Raw genomic sequence first — 20,541 nt, 5'->3', positions numbered from 1 at the left:
AATTTGTGACAAGTTTAAGACCATCAGACTTAAAGATAAGTGTTATTATCCTATAACTCACCCACTGTGTGTACAAGCATCTATCATGGGCCTGATGTGACATCTATGGGACTTTGAGGAACACAGCGAACTGTGCAAGCAAGTGCTTCTGCTTCTGCTGTAAGCAGTCAAAATATTTGTTTATTAGGAACATCTTGTCTTCTGTATACACCCTATGGTACGTAATCCCTGGCTAATATTCAGGGGTGAAAAGTGAAAGAATGAAGAAATTTAGTGAAGGACATTCATGTTCTACTAGTGACTGGAGACTTGGTATTTTTCTCCACACAACCAGAACTAGAAGGGGTTGAATTATTAAAGGTGAATTGTAAAGAAAATGGGGACTGGATGTCTGAATACATTTGTCATGGAAAATTACTCCTTCTTAAAAATGATTTGTGTGTCTGGCTGTTGGCCTGCACGCATGTCTGTGTTGTTAGGTGCCTGTCTGGTGCTGGAGGGTCCTAATTGTCTTGGGAAAGGAGTTACAATGTGAGCCACTACGTAGATGCTGGGAATTTAACTCAGCTAGTCTGAAAGAGAGGCTAGTGCTCTTAACCACTGAGCTATCTCCCAGCTCTAATAATTACAATTATTGGTATTATGTATGTGTGAAACGTTAAAATATAGCATTTGAAATATAAACTAAAAGACTGCCAAACTATACAGTTGGAACACAGGGTATGCTCTCAGTGTTACCATTTGTGGATGAGGTTGGATAAGTCTCCCAACATCCCTGTCTTTCTGCAGTTCTGATTGGATGAGTCCTCCAAATCTCCGTCTTTCTGAGGTTCTGATTGGATGAGCCCTCCAAATCTCCCTGTCTTTCTGTGGTTCTGATTGGATGAGTAAGTCCTCCCTGTCTTTCTGCAGTTTTGGATGAGTGTAGCACTAATAAGATTGCTCGACATTCAGACTTTCCTCATCTTTCCTTTGTCACATCTTAAGGCACCAATTTGCTCCTTAGCCACTGACCCATCTTCCTGGTACCACGTCTGCATCATTTTAGTCCCAAGCTAACTACCAGGCTATTTTCAGACTTTCTATCTTCTTTGTGCCTTCTATTCTTTTCTCTTAGTTAAAAGAAAATGATAAATTTTTTTTCCAAAATAAGCTTGTGACTCAATGCAATTCCAAACCATAACGATCTGAAGTTTTTTGTGGTCAAGCTTTGTGCTTTCTTCCCTGCATGAACACGTTGAAGTTTCAGAATGTGAATGTATTTACATGCCACATCTAGGGTTTTGTTTTTCATCCTGATCTATACAAGGCATATGTATTTGAATGTTATTATTACTTACTCCACTTTTCATCTTTTCTAGGAGGCTTCTTATTCTTTCGAACATACTCCATGGCTGTTTCATAGTTTTATTTGTATCAATTTCTTCTCCTAAACTCTAGACTCTTCTGACTTAGCCCCTGCCGTTCCCATTTGTCACTTTCATACCCATTCATCATCAGGCTCAGAAACCTTCATGACATTGCCCACTAAACTGATCCTCTGTCATCCCTGGACTACCTGGCACCCCCTTGGCATTCTGACCTGATGCACGTGTGCAGTTTTCAACCAGGCTTCATCGTTATGGGCCGATGTCTGAAGGAAAACATCACGCCGTCTCTCTTTTCTCTGTAGCACGTGGATAAGCATGTATTTCACAGCAATCCTCACTTGTATCACAAATAATGTGAAAATAGATGCGTACAGAAGTCATTGTGTTATCAGGAGTATCAGTGGTCCCTTCCCGATGTTGCTGCTTCTGACTGGGCTGCCCTACTGTAGACAACATCTGATAGAAAGCTTCGACAATTGACAATTGAAAACCGCTTTGCTATTTGTCAGTCATGCTTAAATGGCTCTGGAGGAGAATCTGATCTGTTTCATAGAGCATATAGAGCAAAGCTAATCTACATAGGCACACATTTCTCTTACTTGGTATATTCTTGAATGAAAAAAATAAAAAAGATTTCTCAGGACTAAAAAATGAGTATACATTATACCAATTCTTAATTTTAAAGTAAGTTTAGTTAATATTTTGAAACTCCTTTTTATGTCTAAGTCTCATCTTACATTCTTAGTATCAGGTACACATTGGGAATATCTCAGAGTAATTAAAAATATCTAAGACAGTGAACTTTGAGAGGGTTTATGTGTGCAGAGTCCTGGGAAGACTTCAATGAAGGAAAAGGAGGATTAAGAAAATGCTGCAAATACAACACTCACAATGAATTTAAAAACGAAAAGAAAAAGTCTACTTTACCTTGTTTATGTATTCTCCTCTATGGCAAATTTTTACAAAATTTTCTTAGAAAAATGTGAAATGAGCATGCCAAGACTTTGTCAAACTTGAGAGTTGAATTATACAATGTAATTGTACTGTTGAAAAATCTATTAAGATTATGCTAACATGCATGAATAAATTCACAAATCATGAATAAATTTATGAATGACTAATTCATAAAATAGTTCCAGTGCAGTTTCCACCAGATGAAGCTAAGAAAACATAATCCAAGAGAGAAGAAAACCCTGGACATTATGAAAACGTGTGCATGTTCTTAAAGAGCTGTGCAAGTGAGAAATGTGTGAGTTCAACCACACAGAAAATGTCTTTCACAGTTGATACATGTTACACATCTGCAAAATAGCTCTGAACTTTCAACTGAAATGTATTGTCAAATCTACTTATCCAGGAACATTTCAGGAGTTTTGGAAATCAGGGAACATGGATAGGAATGTTTGTGTGCCATAACCCTGACCTCTAAGGGGGTTTATTTAGACAGGCAAATTATCTACTATTATCTTGTGAGAAATCAATTCCGATGTAAAAGGGTATAAATTTACAACAGTATAGAGTGGCTGCATAAGATATCACTGAGAGAATTTGACAGGACTTAATTCTAGAAGAAATATTACTATGACATTGAAACAACTTCTTGTGAATAATAAAACACTGCAGCACAAGAAAAAAAATAGCTTACAATCTAAATATCCCTTAGGTCTTGAAGTCTATTTATGCTCAAATATCTAAGACAAAGCTCATTAACCATAACCATGTTTGTTTCTTTTCATTGCATTTCTATTTTAAGTATGACAGAATCAAATGCAACGTATCCAAAGGGAAGAAATTAGCACAGGTAAAAGATTTTAGGAGAGTCTAAAAAATTTTGCATAGTAAGGATTCTGCTAATGTTTAAATACAGCAGTTGTTGGGCTGAGGGCTTTATCTTTTTTCATTGAAAAAAAAATCTGACATTTACCACATTTGTACCAGCAATATGTTTTTGTTTTATTGCTGCAGCCATTGTTATTGGTTTCCCTTGAAGCAGTGAGAATGTAGCCTCACATACCATGTTGAAAATAGACATTTCATTTTTCTGAATGATAGTAAATTGTTCTAGGCTCCCCTTGAGTAGAGACTGGAGACTATCCTGTGCCATGGTGGTTGGATCCCAAGGACTGACTTAGATTGTGAGACCACACTGAGAATCAGGAAATAAAACTAGAGATAAAGGACTCTCCATCGAGCCTGTCAGCTCACCCAGTTACTGATGGGAGAATCACCTTGAATAAAATGTGCAGATCAGTGTGACTTGTTCTTCCTTTCTGTGTCTATGTCTGTGGTGAGGATGAACAGGTATCATAGAATTTAAGTGTCTACCACAGATGAAGTGCTTTTCAAAATACTGTTTCAGAGCTGGATGTTATGGCTCATGCCTAGCAATTGAAAGACTGTGGTAAGTTGAAAGCATAGGGATCTCCAGGCCAGCCTGGGCTAAAGAATAAGACCATGCCCCTTGATGAATATACAAACAAACAAATAAAGGCACAGAGTCTCTTTGCATAAAGGATTTAGAACTATCCCAGGCTAGGAAGAGAAAAAGCTAATGTAGTCAGAGCTAGCGTCTCTGTGTTCTACAGAATGGTGGATGATGGAATGAGAGCTGCAAAGTTTCTATGAAGTATTGAATCAATGGAGTTAGATAACCTCCAAGATGGTTTTGTTTTAAAAATTTGTTTGTAATAGGATAAAAAAAACTTTTTAAAGTTTGTGACTTATTAGTAGCAGAAACCTTTTGTTTAGTTTATTTAGTTCCCACCTGTAACAAAATATACTGCCTTGTATATGTTCAAAAACGTATTGATGACAAATTAACAGGAAAAGAAAGGAATAAAACCAGAAAACATGAAGTGTTTTGTTTCTCACACAGAAGATATAAACCTGATAGAAAACTACAGAGATGTCAGTAAGATGTATTGAGGTTCATTTCTCAACAAGATGATAAATGGCAGATAAATTTATCTGAACACCAGACATTTCTCCAAGAATGTGCATGGATATTGTCAGGACTGTGAAGATAATCAGCGGTGTGTAAAGAGAGCTTAACATATTCTCTCTTGCAGGATGAAGAATGCACCAAATATTTGTTATATTTATATAACTGGCCTGGTCATGTAGATGATGGTATGTAAGGAGTATAGTTATTTATACTAATTAATGGTGTTTATGTAAATGACATACATGTTACAGCATATACAAATCAGGGGAAAGGAATGAGAATCTGCTTTGAAAAGGAATGAAATAGATAAGATTGATAGGGTTAGGGTTTAGGGTTAGGGTTAAGGATTAGAATAAAATAGAAAAGATTCATCTCCATTAACAAACTACTTAAGTATCAACTTAAGAAAAAAATCCCAGATGGAAAAATGCCTATAATGCTTTATGTATAATATATTTGTATATGTATGTGTATACTGGTGGACATTATAACATGGATGGGGTGAATAACACTGGGCTCCAACCCTACACAAAGAACATATGGACAATAAGGAATGCAAGAGGAAGAGAGATAGTCTTCTCCAGGGAAGACTTTCCAATACCAAATCATCAGTCCTGAAGACATGCACACAAGTAACAGTATGCAGACTTAATAGGACTGATACCTAATGCCATACATAGGCTGATAACCACTAGAACTTAAAACTGATAAATACTTTCCCATGTTGACCATGAACATCTTAGATGCCATCCAAGCTCCTCTGATTCCTAAGACATTGGGAGCTTTGCTATCCTTGTTCAAAGAAAGTCACTGTGAAGGACAGCTGAGTTCATCAATTCACTTTCCATGAGTGGAAGAATTTCCCCTTCCATTAAATATCTCTTAAAACTGATTTTGAACACTTCTCTTATTGTGCATGTATAACTAATATAAACTTTTTCTTCAATGTTTTCCAGGTTTTCGTAGCTGTATCTCAACATTCTGATTTGAGATCTGAGTTAATTCATTTTCATCCTTTAATATACATTTTAGGTATCTAATGCCTCTTTTAATTTTATTTTACATATTTTATTAAGTCACCAAAATTGTTTTCATTTTCAACAATCTATCATTTCCTTCACATTTTCAGCTTGACTGCATACAGTTGTTTTACATCCCACTACATACACTGATCTAGAAGTTACAAAATGTCTACTCTTTTAAAGGATTCTCAAGTAACCATAACATGAATATGCTTTTTTATATCCTCCTACCCAACCTGGCCACATTTATAATCTGCATACATACTGTCACTGTGTCTAGATACTCACCTTCTAAAGTCACTCTGGTTTTTAAATCTCTTCCAGCGTGGCATCCTTCAAAGTTCCATCTGTTCCACAATGCCTTTGCCCTGTTTCTCTCCCTCCATGCCACGTGCACTGTCTTTTAACAGCTACATGAGGCAATTCATAGTTCTCAGTTTCAAGTTCCCACAGAGCCAATTTCTCAATGATTTTCCTTGACCTTTCCAATAAAAATTTGCTTTTTCTTCTGTAGTGGGATATTCACTTTATCTCCTTCTGTGGCACTGACCACGCCCATTGGGGGGGGAGCCATGGGCAGAAGTGACCTTTGGAAGGAGGTCTGAGGAGGAGCCGTGGAAAGCTCTCTTGGTGGCGAATACAGAGAGGAGAGCATCACACCTGGTATTCATCTGTCTAGGTTGTAAGATATTTCTCCCTGAATAAACTTCTGTTCGGGCTATTTGTTTATCCTGATCCTTATTTAACTACAATATCTGGTGTCAGAAGTGGGATATGAACCCATGCCTCCAGAGGACACTTTCAAGTTCCAAATACTATATGCACCATTCAGTTTCTACCTCCAATTTTTACTCTGCCATCTCTTATCTCTTGGAGAATATGCATGAATTTAAATGAGAATGATTTTTTTCATCAACTTTCGGACTCCCGCCGAGCTTGACCTGTTAACTGCATGTAGTAGATATAGCAGAAATACAGAAGAATTGATTACAAGAACGGGTTGGCATAGGCTGATGCCACATTGTTCTTGGTTGATGGAGACACACCAAATTGCTTCCGTGACAAAGTGGCACGCTTCGTCTAGTAGAGAGTGACAGATCCTATTAGATGAAAATGGCACCTGTTTCTCTTTTAATGTATTTTCAGTGCATATCAAGCATGTTTGATAAAGCGGGCTTTAATTGTTCTAAATCGGTTTGAGTCTGCTGAAATAATAAATGAGGCAATTTTGTCTTCAAAGACAATGGGCTTTAATGAGAATATTTTTGTATCTGGCAATTGGCAGCCATAATTTATTTATGGCAGGGCTTATGATTCATCATTACAATTTCCTTCAAATTTTGTAGGAGAATCATCTCTACAAGCTCAAGAGTCTTATCTGGCTGCTGCAGACGAGCTGATATTTTTTGCAGAGCCCTAAAGTTAGCATTGGCAGTTTTCAGCTGAATTTTTCTTTGTTTACACTTGGACCATTTCTATCATTTAAAAACAGTCTCATCATAAGAATGTAAAGGAGAAATACTGCTGTTGGAGCGGCCTTGTTAGCAAACATCAGTGCTCTTTGCTTCTTAGGTAAGCAAGCTGCTAGTAGGGATCATCTATTCCCAGCAGTGAATGACTTAAAAGAATTTGGATCAATTTTCTTTCTTTCTATTTTTTTTCAAAAGGCTCATAATGCCCAAAGGATTTCTTTAGAAACATTTGCTTCGTGAACATGTAGATACTTCCCATAGGTTCAAACAAGTGACATTTATTTTTTCTATTCTAGTTTCAAGGAACTGTAATCTCCAGTTACCAAGGACGACTGGGGTAGCTCTACCAGAGCAATGCTGTACTACTTTTAGGCCTCTCATCTTCTGTTTATTATTTTCATCTTGTGATAGATACATCATGCATCTATAAGGGAAGTCGAGATAGAGATACCCAGATATGGCTACCTGCAAAGGGGCTTGGGAGATGTGAGAAGAGCTGGCCACCTAACGTACCCCTAACTTCAGAAAGTTCCAGCTAAGTTGTTGGATAGTGTAGTCAGGTTGCATTAATTTTGATATCAGTTTGCTTTGACATTCATTGTTTACACATACACCCACATGTCTCATTTGTATGGAAATTAATTCTTATAAAGGCGAAAGGAGATGAGCCAAGTGGTGTCAGACAGTGCATCACAGGGCAGCATAGAGGACACTCAGGACTGATGCTAAGAAGAACCATTGAAACCAAGTGTGAGATTTCAGGCTCAGAATAAAAAAATAGCTGCCAAACATTAGATGTCAAGCTTTTTGTGTTCCCAATTGTTTGTGCTTCCTTCCTGGTGGGGTGGGGTTTTCTGTAAGAAAGATGTTGCATATTTTGATAGGTATTGAACTTAATCTTATAGATAGATTTGAATGGGGTATTGTACATTTATTAATATGAATTTCATCTTTCAGTATTAGTCATGTTCCTGTTATTCAGCTTCATTGGTATTTTGTAATCTTGGGTATACACATTTTACTTCCTGGAATAAGTGTTTTCCTCAATAAGTTTTCATTTCTGATGTTTTAAGTGGGACTGACTTCTTAACGTTCTCTTCAGACAATACAAGATCGAGACTCAACTGATTTTTGAATGTTAATTTCATATATCACAGTTTTGCAGTGTTTATTCATCTTCATAATACTTTCGTGTAGCCTGTAGAGTTTTCTATGTATAAACTGTGTCATCTTCAAACACAGATAATCTTACTATTTCCTTGCTGAGGTGTGCTAATTTTGGTTCATTTCTAACCCAATTATTTTGTTAGCAAAATAAGAAGGAATGATGGAAGAGGGAATTTTTATTTACTTGTGAGGAAGCACTTAGTTGCTGACACCTCATCAGTTGTGGATCTTTCACAAACTCCCAGCATCAGGTTAAGGTAAATCCTTTCTGTACACAAGTTCACCGGAAAATTTTAACCATAAAAAAATGTATTGAATTTCATCAAAAGCCTTTTCCCCGTGTCTATATGAAATGTATGATTCTTATCCTTCCTTCCTTCCAGTAATGTGATATTCTACAACATTGAGACTCCGTATTGATGTATGTTGCTATCCCAGGATTAAACCCTACTACTGTGTATGGTGCACGTTCTTTTCAGGATATGGGTCTGCTGTGAGGAAGCTGCTTATCCGCATGTAACATAACAAATATGCTCTTCGGCCAGGCCTTTGGTTGAATGACTTGGAACTGTGTGTCACCTTGAATGAAGTAGAAGAGGAAGACTTCACATCTGTCTTAATAATGCCTTCTTGGGTGTGGCACCAATAGTATGATCACTAAAAAGCAAACATTGGGAAGTAGCACTATACCCCAAACAAAAAATCAGCACAGGACAGGAAACTATTCAATGTAGTGAAAAGACAGTTTTCCAACCAGCATTTCGCAAAGGATTAACAACAACAACAGACATGGAGCTCAAACAATTAAAAAGAGAAAAAAATAGAATCTACCAAAAAGATGGGATCAAATGAATATGGAACTTGAATAGACATTTTTCAAAGAAACAGTATACACAGGGACAACAAGTAAACTCGAACCAAACAATACCAGTGTTGGAGGGCTTACTTTTAACTCTGGCTAGAGGGGGGTCTGATACCTCTATGATCACCTGTAGACCCATATACAGACAAACACATGTGCAATGTTTTAACAAATAATTTATAAATTAAAATGAGATATAATCTCACATCTGTTAGCATAACTGTTATGAGAAAGACAAAGTGTATTTCGGTGACTGTAGATATGGCAAACCAAATAATCTTATCCAAATATTCTTTTATTTTCTTAGATGTTATTTGTGTGTGTGTGTTTACACACACACGTGTGGGGTGCATACATCTGCGTGTGCATACAGTAGAAGAGTGAATTAAATGCCCTCTCTATCACTTTCCACTGATGCTTTTGCGGAGGCACGGTGTCTTCCTAAATGAGGACTCACAGTCTCTAGGTTAGGCTAGAAGGTGGCAAGCCTCAACAGTCTTATCTCAACCCTGCTTAGAGTTGGAGCTGTATTGCAGTACCATATGCCTGGCTTGTTACATAAATGCTGGGCTCAAACATCTGGTCCTCATGTTTGTGCATCAAGGACTCTTAATTCTTCAGCTATTGAAATAATATATTTTTATTGTGGTGTAAGCCTTTAACCCAGGGAGCTAGAGGTAGTTGGGATTCTGTGAGTTCAAGGCCAGCCTGGTCCACAAAGTGAGTTCCAAGACTGCTAAAGCTGTTACACAGAGAAGCTCTGTCTGAAAACCTAAACAATACAAAAATAAGAAGAAAATGAAATCTCTTTGCACTAAGATGGGATTGCACACACAGATTTCTTTAACATCCGCGTGTCAGTGTTTGGTTTTCTGGTTTCCCTTCTCGGCTGCTAGTTCCTTCATCTCCCTTCAGAAACTATTTTTATAGCTCTGTCAGTAGAGCATGAGACTCTTAATCTCAGGGTCATGGGTTTGAGCCCCATTTTGTCTCTGTTCTTTTGTTTCTAAAACCCCTTTTAAGCTTTTGTTAAGTTTTAAGTGGAAGTTCTCAGTAGCCACGTTGCAGACACTATTTTGTTAGGAGCAATTTTCCCACCGGCCTGGTCCCACAACTGCATCAGCCCTAAATAACACACAGAGATACTGTATTAGATATAAATCTGTTGGCCTGTTACTAGCATTTCTTATTGGCTGGCTCTGTCTTAAATATTAACCCATTTCTATTAATCTAAGTGTTTCCACATGCTCTTACGTTACCATACCAAAGAGAGGGTCTCCTCCTCCCTCTTCCCGAAACCTCCTTGTCTCCTAATCCCACCTATCTTACTTTCCTATTGGCCAACAGGGCTTTATTCATTAACCGATAAGAGAAAGATATTTACAGAATAACATCTCCCATCAGATGGGAGCTCTCTAAGTAAACATTGAAACTTCTAAACTCAGAACCTAGCTTCCTGTGAATACAAACAGCCAGCCCTGGTGTGCTCTGCCACTGTGGTCTAATCAGCCTGCCCAACCCTGCTGTCATGCTGACTTCTCACTTAACATTATTTTTTTCTAAACTGTTTAAATAAAAACAAACAATATATGTATGAATAACATCACACAATTATTCAGCAAGTGGAAGAAACAATGTATGTTTCTTTTATGAAAATTAAAATTTTTTCTTGAGTGTAGGTATTATTAACACCACATTGTCAGCTTGCCTTTTCCCTGTCTTGAATGTCTCAAAGGGAAATTGTAGTAATATTTTCATACTTTAAATGTAATCTCTTCCTTAACTAACTAATTTTGTATATCTCCCATATACCTAAAACTAACAGATTTTTGGCAAACCAATTTATCTCTTTCCTGAGGGTAAATCAATGCCAAGTGTCATAAAATAGCCTACAAACTCTCAGAGAAATTAGTTTGGAAAAGATAGCTCTAATGCACCATTTAAAATTAGTCTCTTTTATGGGTTCTATATTGCCATCTCTTGTCTCTGTTTGTAAATGTGGGTGCACCTTTCTCTGTCATTACAAATTATCAATAATCTATATTTAGACAAGTGTGAAATCAGGCATCTAATGTTTTGTTACAAATGGCTTTGAAAGCACACTCCACAGACTTGTGATACCCATTTGCTTCTGGGTCGAGCTTTCTGTGCCTGCTGAGAGATTATGCCAATCATGCAACATCCACCACAGTCCATATGAAGCAGTCCTGCTTTTCAACACCCGATTGCCATCACCCCAGCATCTTATATGAGAAAGAGATGAAAGTACATGAAAAACAAAGATCTAAGGTTATCTTACCATACCCATGAAGATCAACTTCTCTGTAGTCTGGTAAATTATTTATTTTCCCTTTCTTTACTTGCTCCTTCTCAAGAGTACTTCTAACAGGACAGATCCAAAACAAAAGTGAAAAGAAGAAAACAGGTAATTTTTTTCAAATAAACTTTTTGGTTGAATACGTTTTTTAAGTTGTGCTTTTCTATGCTTTTATTTCAACACAATGTATTTGTCTTTTCCATTTTTAAATTACTATCCTCGAAGACCGAGATATATCAACACAAAATAGGATGGGGTTTGGAGGTCACAAAGTATATGGAAGGAGAAGAATGGTTTTGTGAAAAGCAGGTTCCCACAGATATAGCTGGTGCTGGGCCTCTGCTATTCACTAGGCTCTGGTACCCAGTAATGTACAGTGTTGAGCAATAGAGCCACCGATCTTACTGGAATTTACAAACTGGAAGCACAGTGATACTTTGTCTACTTCATAAAGCTCTGGAGCTCAGCAATGGGCCATCAGACAGAAGTACTGCATCTAAGTTAGTCTGCAGAGGACAAAGGAAAGGGCAACATTGTAAATGTAGACACAGACAATGGCTGTTAGTGGGGAAGGGGCAAATTTATGTTGCTATTATTGCTACAATATTGGGGGGGGGCTAAATAAAAAAATTATTAGCATTTAAGAGAAAGAAAGGGCCTATAAAATAGTACTCTTATCTATACATTTGTATTCAAATTGGTGGTCCTATGTATTTCTATTCAGCCCCACAGATAACTCAATCCTGTTTTAGCACAACAATAATGATAAACATTGGTGGAGATTAATAGGGATAATTGCCCACTTTAGCTGCCACTGCTGACAGATAATTTCTAGTACAAAAAAAAAAAAAAAAAAAAGAAATGGTTGCAGCCAAGGGCACAATCACTTTGCCCCAGGGACCGTTAATGTCTTAATCAAAATTGTTTTTGCTGAGACATTTTTTAGCTATGACTATATGAACTGTACTGATCATAATCTGTTAGAGAGACACTTCATTTTTTCCCTCATTTATAAGCATAGTGCTGTACACACCGGTGTTTTATTTCTTCATTCACTTTCAACAATTAACCTTTTTAACTCACATACACTCCATGTTGTCTTAGCACATTCTATTAGTCTTCTCTAAGAAAATACCAGATGGGTAACATGAACTCACAAACAAACAAACAAACAAACAAACAAATGTATTTCTTTCTGATCCAGGGTTGGTAAGCTAAAGACAATGAAGCCTACAGCCAGGGTACTTTTATCATGGACTACAGCTTTTGATGTCATCACACTTTTGATGGACCTGTTTATAAAAAAATAATGATCATCCTGAATGAGAGTTTCATAGTCACCATTCCATCACTTTCAATTACCTTCAATGATTTCAACATGTGATGTGTGGTGAGCTAAGCTTATGGATCTTAGCACGTGTGAGAGGTACTAGGTTTCCTGACTCTGTAGTTTAAGACACTCAGGAATTATTGTGCATATGTGATCTGAACAAAATAATGCAATCAATTGGCAGTCTCAGTCTATGTCACCAGTATCCCCTCTCCCCATTGCAAGCTATGCCTGTTGTGTATAACACTATTAATATTGTGTTTAAAGAAAATAAACTTGAACATTTCAATGGTATGGCTTTTGAACCATGTAGTGGGTCTGATTTTGCTAAGGCAAAGTGAAAGAATCAAGAACAATTTAATTTCAAGCCTGTTCGTTATTGTTGCTTTTAGAAAAAAAAGCACTTGGTTGTCCTTAGCACAGTGTAACATACACACATTTTTCCATGTTAACTGTCTTTAAATGTAGGTTGGTGGACCACCATCAACATCATTCATTTCTAGAAAATACCCATTTTTCCAAAATGTGACTGCGCACATTCAATAGTAATCTCACCAATCTCACCAATGCAAGAGTCTACAATACCATTTGACAACAGTGACTATGTATCTATGAATTGACTAGTTTAGGTTTTGTATATAAATGGTAATATTTTATACATATATGTCATTTTGTGTCTGAGTTATTTCAGGTGGCAAAATGTCTTCAACATTTATCCATGCTGTAGCATATATCAACATCCACTTCAAGATTGAATAACTCCTTAGATGATCGCATCTTATTTTGTTGATCTCATTCATTTAAACTTGTGCTCATTTCTGTTGCTTGTATCTTTCAGCTATTTAAATGATACTGCTAAGAACATAGTTATGAGATTATGTATTCTACTTGTTTTCTTCAGGTTTTTTATATCCATACTTGTGATGGTATCCTACTACGCTTGTGGTTAATATCATAAACACTATGACAGAAAGCAACGTGGTGGCGGGTGGCGTATTTCAGCTTACAGTTATAGTTCATCATAGAGGGAAGCCAAGACAGGACCTAGAGGCAGGAATTGAAGCAGAGACTACAGGAAAAATTGCTTATTGTCTTGCTTCCTCTCCCCCTGATTTTCTTACCTTTCTTCCTTCCTCCCCTTTTCCTTCCTTCCTTCAGTTTCCTTTCTTTTTAAAATAATAGAGTGAAGGGTTTCAGCCAATGTGTCCTACTTTATAACATTAAGGTCCTAATAATACCCCATGATATCACATAAAATTCACCTTTCTTTAAATGAAGAAGATACAGACATTAGTGACTAAGAATTTTGTGACTGTGAATCTCATAATTTTCCACTCTGTTTTATGTTGGCGCTCTCTCTATGTCTCAAGATTCCTATAGCTTCAGCCCTTCAAGGATAGGGGAATAGTTGAGTATATGAAATTACAGAACCATGTAAAAGGTGGAGCTAGAAATTATAAACAATGAAAACTTCCCAAAACAACTAGATCACCAGAAAGTGAAAATTACATCCATGGGGAAATCTGTTAATGGCTTAAGGATTAGAATAGTCCCCTCTCCACTACAATCAAGCAGACACAATTTGATTTTGTTTTATGTATAGATGTTATGTTCACATGTAATGTCTGGCTTCATTGTGAGCTCTTAATATTTAAGACAAACAACTAGAGATGAAGGATAAATTAGCAGAGCAGTGCCAGATGAGCTAAGGAAACTATGTTTTAATGAAGGAGAGTAGTTATACCAAATCTTCCTCAGCTGTGAAGAAACAAACTAAAATTTCCCAAAGGATTCAACACAAGTTTATTATACATTTTCGATTCAAATTTCTTTTTTAAAAAAAAAAAAAAACTATTCCTGAAACATTAACAGGTTTTATAACTAGGGGAATGTAAAGATTCCCATAGGGAATGTGTGAATAGGAGAATTCTGTTACATTAATTTGAACGCTTGCTTATGAGAATAAGAAGGGAAATTAGGCTTGATGACACTCTGTAGCTACAAAAACTTGGATGTTTGTGTGGGATAATTTGTAATTATAGTCAGTTACCCTGGGATCCTAAATTTTGTATACTGTCATTTCTGAACAAGGAGTTCTGCAGAGACTCTCACTATGAATGCCTCATGAGGAGCACGGGACCTTACAAAAAGCAAAGGCACATGAGCTAAATGGAATAGCATTGCTCAGTGTTCTGTATATACTGTAGAGGTAGAGTATTTGCACAGATTCCAAAATGACTGTACTAGGCTGTAGTGTCTTTAAATGGACACTGATGGGCAGGTAAGGTGACATGCCATGAGGTGAGATGACAACTATATGTTGAATCACAGTGAATTTACCCTTTTTGATATTCTGCCTCTATCCTCACCATTTGTGTGCAATGCCTGTCTTAATTTCCCTCACAGGAAGCTTTGCAAGTTTTCATGGTTTATACTATCAATTCTCAACCTGGGGGGGGGTTTGAACAACCCATTCACAGGGGTCAAATACCCCTATCGGAAAACATAGCTACTTACATTATAATTCAAAATGAAAATAGCAATATTACAGTGTTGATGTATCATTGAGCACTATCTTATGGTTGGGGTCACCAGAACATGAGGAAGTGTATTTAAGGGTTGTAGTATTGGGAAGATTGTGAACCATTGATCCATGTTAAAATTTATACTCCAATGGAATAAGCTCTCTTGGCTTCTGAAATGAACCAGGTACACCTCAAAGCAGATGCCCCACCTCATCATTTTATTCCAGCCTCCTTCCTGACAAAGCCTGTTCAACCTCAGAATGATTGTTTAACTGAAATAATCTCTCAAATTCATCTTAATGGGACACCACTGCTGCAGTCTTCTTCTTAAAAGATTCTCAGTGAAATTCAACTTTCCCGACAAGGCCACTGCGTGGGCTGGACTCACTGGCTTGCCTTTCAAAAAGCAGAAGGTGGCAAAGTAAATGAATGCCATTTATGATATGAACTTTCAAAGGACTGTTAATTTGCCATTGCTCATAGTTTCTTTCTTGCTCTCTGGTTGGAATGTTCTGATAAAGCAAGCTTGGTTGAGCTCCAAACAGAAAGGGCCACATGGCAAGGTTCCTTATCTTCAGTAAGTTGGGAGTGAGTCTACCACCTTCTGGCCCATGAGTACATAAATCTTGTTGAAATCCAAAGCTTAAAATGAGTACCACACACGCCAGTACCTTGATTGAAAATTTGTGAAAGGCTTAGGGATAATGGATGTTGATGTTTGCATCATTAGATTGTGAATATTTGTCATACAACACTGAGTAATATATACAACCATTAAGCCAACATCCCAAAATAGATCTTAAAGTTATTTATTTGATTAGGTGGAGAATATCAATCATCTTGACATGTTATGTGAAAAACTAGGGATAAGAAAGTTCAAGAAAGGAGACATGTACGTACACAGATACAATATTTAACTATAGAAATAGACTAGTATGCCAGTGACTTGAACTATTTGGCCTGCTATCGTAGGTCACTGTAGATAGTATGGCTTAAACAGCATGTTCTAGAGGCTAGGGAATCCATAGTTGAGGCACAACAGGTTAGGATCTGTCAATGAAGAGCTGGTTTCCTAGGATACAGGTTTTCATTTTTCTCATTACAATTTCATATGAGGTAATTGTGGAGAGGATTTTCTGGAATCCCTAGGATAGGCTTCCAAATTCATCCAGGAAAGCTCTGCTCTGAGAGCTCCCATCACTCAAAGGAAATAGTCTATCGAACTTTGCATCTTTATAGAAAGGTCTTGAGGACTGAATAGAAATGTGTGAGTAGAGTGACCAAGTATTAAAATCTATGAGCCTGTGGGAGCCATTTTCATTCAAACCAGCACAGACTCCTTAATGAATTCTTCACCTACTGAAAACATTGCAATTGGGTTTATACTATATGCCACACAAAAGTTAGTCACAGTAGGTTACAAACTTAAATGGGAATGAAAAAACAATTTCAGAGGATTCAGATGACATTTCTGTATCCTTAACACAAGAAAATACTGTAAATATTTTAGTCATTATGCTTCAGTCTATTATGAGGATTGAATCAAAGGCCTTGTACATGATCGGCTATTGCCCTACCAAGGAACTACTTTCTAGAACTAAAAAAAGTTTCAGCCTCCTTTCTTATATCACACAGCCCACCAGAATAGGGAGGGCATAGCTCACAGTGGTGGAGTTCCCACATCAATCATCAACTAAGACAATGTCTCACCAGCTTGCGATTGCTCACAGGCCAATCTGGTGAGGATTTTTTTTCAGCTGAGCTTTCCTCTTCCCAAATGACTATAACTTGTGTCAAGACTACTTAAAAGCAGTAAGTTCAAAAAAACCTTCACAATAATGACCAAATGTAAAGATGTTTTGCAATAATTTGTTAACAGATTTACGGAGATTCAATAAAAAGCTATAGGTATATAGAATATAGACATATTGTTTCCCAAATTTAAGGTATTTTTTTTTCTGTTGTATTGTACTGTCCAGCCCACACTGATTACCAGTCTTTTAAAACAGAAAAGGAATGTAGTCTTATATTTTTGGTTGTGAGCCTAGCTTTTAATGGCTGAGCCATCTCTCCAGCCCAACTAATGTATTCTTATAGCATGAACTTAACATATGAGATGCAGCTATAGATCTGTGGAGTTATATGTCTGATATTATGCTTACTTGACAAGTAAACAAGTAAAAAGACTGAACAATTAAGATATGTTTGCAAAGAGGGAGGCCAAATTAGGTGAAGAGGAAATTGCTTTATTGGTTGTGCTGGAGTGCAACTGTAATGTTTAGATTTGATGGTTATGTTGTAGAAGATTTCCTTGTACACTTCATAGAGATAGGAAGAATAGAGCTGAAAATAGAACCTAACAAAAATAGGGGACTCACAAGCAGATGTGAAAAATGAAGATTACATCATTAACACATTCCATAGGAAATATGCTAGGAAAATAGCAAATATTCAGTGATCTACATTACATTTGTCAAAGGAGCACAGGTCCTCAGGGACAGAAATGACTATTCAAGATCAAAATTGGGACACAATCTCACATTATACACACACACATGCACACATACACACATACATGTACACACATACATGTACACACATAAACACACATACATACACATACATACATACCCACACTAACATACATAGACACATACATACATGTATACAAACACATATACGTAAATGTCAGCTGAACAAAAACTGTTTTCACAGTAATATTTTTTGGGTTGACTCATCTCCATTTTAGAATTGTGAAAGCTAAAGTGAAGGAGGTTCTCATGCATCACCACTTTATCCTTGCAAAGACCTAATTAAATGCCACCAAATGAACAAGTACGAATTTTGGATACACGTAACAGCAGATTTTATTGGAAGACTGGCAGCATGGTTTGTAACTTTAAATGAAAGAAAGGTTCAGGCAAAGAGCAAGAGAGCCGGTGTTTGGTTAAGGAAGGAAGCACTTTCTTTTGTTCTATGGTGTCTCAGCTGCATGGATGCTGTAGACATTTTAGGCAACAGTAAGAGAGCAGGGTCTGGGGTGGAAGTTCACTTAGATGCAGACCTTGATGGTTTGGGTTTGAGTGAATGAAAAAGAGGAACACCAAAGAAGAAAACTAATCTAGGAAATATTGATTCCCTCATCAAATCTATCTCCCACTCTCTTACCATATAAAACACCTTCTGTAGGTTTTTCATTTATTTTGTCTAATCAATGAATCTAGAACCATTCAATGCCTCATACCAAACACATTTTAGATTTTTAATATTATCTCATTTCAAATTTCCTTTTCTTGCTTATCTGTGAGCTCTCATTCAACCTTTAAATAGGTTTTACTGATAACTTGATTAAAGATAAACTTAATAGTGAGGGAGGGAGAAGAGAAAGAAAAAAAATAAATTCCCATCTATTTTCCTCTTTTTTACTTTTCTTTCTTCTGAGTTTTGCAACTGCATTTTTCTCTTCAGCCTGTCTCTCATGAGTTATAGCTGGCAGTGGATTCACTTTGAGATTAAACGAGCCAAGCCAAGACCATTAATTATGAGTAGTTCCCATTCATACATCATTCAGTGTTGCACTGAGGGTCATGTTTTCATGCCAGGCAAAAATGTAACTGTGGTGTGAAGGGAGGCATTCATTAGCAAAACTCTCATAAAATTCTCTGACTTGTGTGGCCAGCAACTTCACACTATGAAAAGAGTAGCTACAAAATAAATGAAATTCTAACCTGGAATAGCTTTCACACACCAGAGAGAAGCCAAGAGGTAATTATATTTTAGTGACTATTCTTGCCTGTTTTGCATCATAGCCTGTATATTCAAGGAACATATATGAATACTTCTGCTGAGTTCATTTTATATTTCCATCTTTGACACTTATGGGAAAGAAAGAAAAAAAAATGAGGTTTTCATATTTCAACCTTATATATCTACCAGCTTACTTTTTATTTGTTTTGTAAATGTTGACCTAAAATATCCAATATGATTAATATCATCCTTTGTGCAGGGGCCATGCTAATCTTCTCTGTCTCATTCCAATTTTAGTATATTAGCTGCCGAGATGAGCAACAATATAATTAATGTGATTTAGTTTTTGACTGTAAAATAAATTTCCAAATTAATTTGAAGTAGTAAGACTGTTTAGATAGATTTTCTGGAAGAGAAAACTCTTTTGAGAGAGACCAAATACTTAAAATACAACAAAAATATAGACTGTAATCATCGTCAATAGTGTAGTATAAACATTAAGCCTCTTTAAAGCTTGATTGATGGAAAATTGATCTAATTGGTCACCCATCCTCCACAAATGGCTCTCAATGTAATTTTGAAGTACTATTGATACAAATAAAATAGTGTTTCATGAGAAAGCATCTGTCCTGCAAATGCAAACATCCTAGTAGAATAAATAATGGAACTTTTAAGTAGCCTTAGCTCATAAACTGTCGCATTGCTGATTATTTATTGCTAGTGAGAAGAACACCTCATCAGAGTATCTTCACATTAAGTGTCCTACTCTCCTCACAGATTTAAGAACATGCTTTATTTGGGGAGATATTCAGTTGAAGGTACAGTGGTTCAACTCCTGTCACTATTAAGATTTTTTTCCATTCAAATGTCTTAAGGTTAAAGCAATAATGTACATATATGAATTCTCCTCTTTATTTTCCTCTCTTTTTTATCCCCTTGCCCACACTTGTAGCCATATTTCTCATAATAAAGACTGCAATTTTCAAGAAAGGTTAATGACAACTAAATATCACTCTCATGTAGTAATTGTCATCACATTCTACTTTTTGAAGCAGTTATAAAGAGGAACCTAAATTCAAGGAGAAAGGACACTGATTCTGCCTCTTACTTGAAATAGAAATAAAGAATCAAAAAGCTATATAATACAGATACAAACTGAAATCTAATTTTATTCTTCTGTTACAGAGAAGTTATTATCTTTGGTCAATAATGCTATTTTTTTTGAAAACAGTAACACAGTATTTCATCAGTTATGACTAAGAAAATATTATTTCAAGCAATTTTTTCACAATAGGCCATGATAATCACAAGATATTAGGAACAAAAAGATTCAGTTATGTGTGACCACTAGCCGCTGATGTGATCAGAGAGAAGAACTATTGATTTCCAAAGTTTGTTTAATAAATGTTTGTCTATCACCTAGTATGTACTCACTGATTTTGGAGGTCTACTACCAAAGAAAGAAAAATAAAAGATATCTATGCAGCAGACTAATGCTCCAGGAAATCCACCAGAAGTTTATGACTGTTTACCTATGTCTAAAATTTTAAGACCTATTATTATTATTAAATGAAAACATTTAGGAACTATGAAAAGAGCTTGTTTATTGATATTCTTTCAATAATAAAGATGACAAGCCCAATAACTGGGTGAAAACCTGTATGAATATAGATGAAACAACCTCTTAGAAAGTAAAAACATGTGCGGTTAATAATTAAACTTCCTGAATATTTAACCTCATTCATAGTGAATTAGTTGTAAAAGAAGTTGAATATCATTTCCCTA

The 20,541-nt window shown here is 36.4% G+C and overlaps 1 pseudogene; it reads right to left on the bottom strand.

Annotated features, from left to right (window-relative positions):
• Positions 1-18,964: 18,964 nt before the first annotated feature.
• On the bottom strand, positions 18,965-19,077 carry LOC127215858 (uncharacterized; annotated as a pseudogene).
• Positions 19,078-20,541: the final 1,464 nt, after the last annotated feature.

The sequence above is a fragment of the Phodopus roborovskii genome, unplaced genomic scaffold (assembly GCF_943737965.1).
Source record: "Phodopus roborovskii unplaced genomic scaffold, PHOROB, whole genome shotgun sequence".
In the NCBI taxonomy this organism is placed as follows: Eukaryota; Metazoa; Chordata; class Mammalia; order Rodentia; family Cricetidae; genus Phodopus; species Phodopus roborovskii.
This window is presented reverse-complemented; position numbering and strand designations above follow the sequence as displayed.